Source organism: Siphateles boraxobius, unplaced genomic scaffold (assembly GCF_051911475.1).
Source record: "Siphateles boraxobius isolate OS27281-9 unplaced genomic scaffold, OSU_SipBor_1 25, whole genome shotgun sequence".
Lineage (NCBI taxonomy): Eukaryota > Metazoa > Chordata > Actinopteri > Cypriniformes > Leuciscidae > Siphateles > Siphateles boraxobius.
The window spans coordinates 2,438,689-2,438,989 of NW_027508866.1; the positions used below are offsets into that span (position 1 = coordinate 2,438,689).

A 301-nucleotide genomic window follows, 5' to 3' on the forward strand; every position below is an offset into this window, starting at 1 on the left:
CGACCCAGGTGGGACTTGAACCCACAACCTCCAGCTCCAGAGGCTGATGCACTATCCATTAGGCCACTGGGCCTTGTCTGGCTTTTTTTTCCCTTTGATCAGTAATATGCCTTCAAACAGTTTCTAACGCTCAAACAACTACACTTTCGTATCTTGACGCCAGGTCGTGTTCCGTCTTTGAGATGGGCTTCACTAAATTTCTGGCGCCCTCCCGGAAGACTTAATGTAGAAGAGGCTCGTTGGTCTAGGGGTATGATTCTCGCTTTGGGTGCGAGAGGTCCTGGGTTCAAATCCTGGACAA

General features: G+C 49.8%; 1 non-coding gene across 1 annotated transcript; it reads right to left on the reverse strand.

Moving 5' to 3' along the window:
- trnaq-cug (transfer RNA glutamine (anticodon CUG)) lies at nt 1-73 on the reverse strand. The gene has a single exon. It is a non-coding gene; the product is annotated as a tRNA-Gln (tRNA).
- Between the last annotated feature and the right edge of the window lie 228 nt (nt 74-301).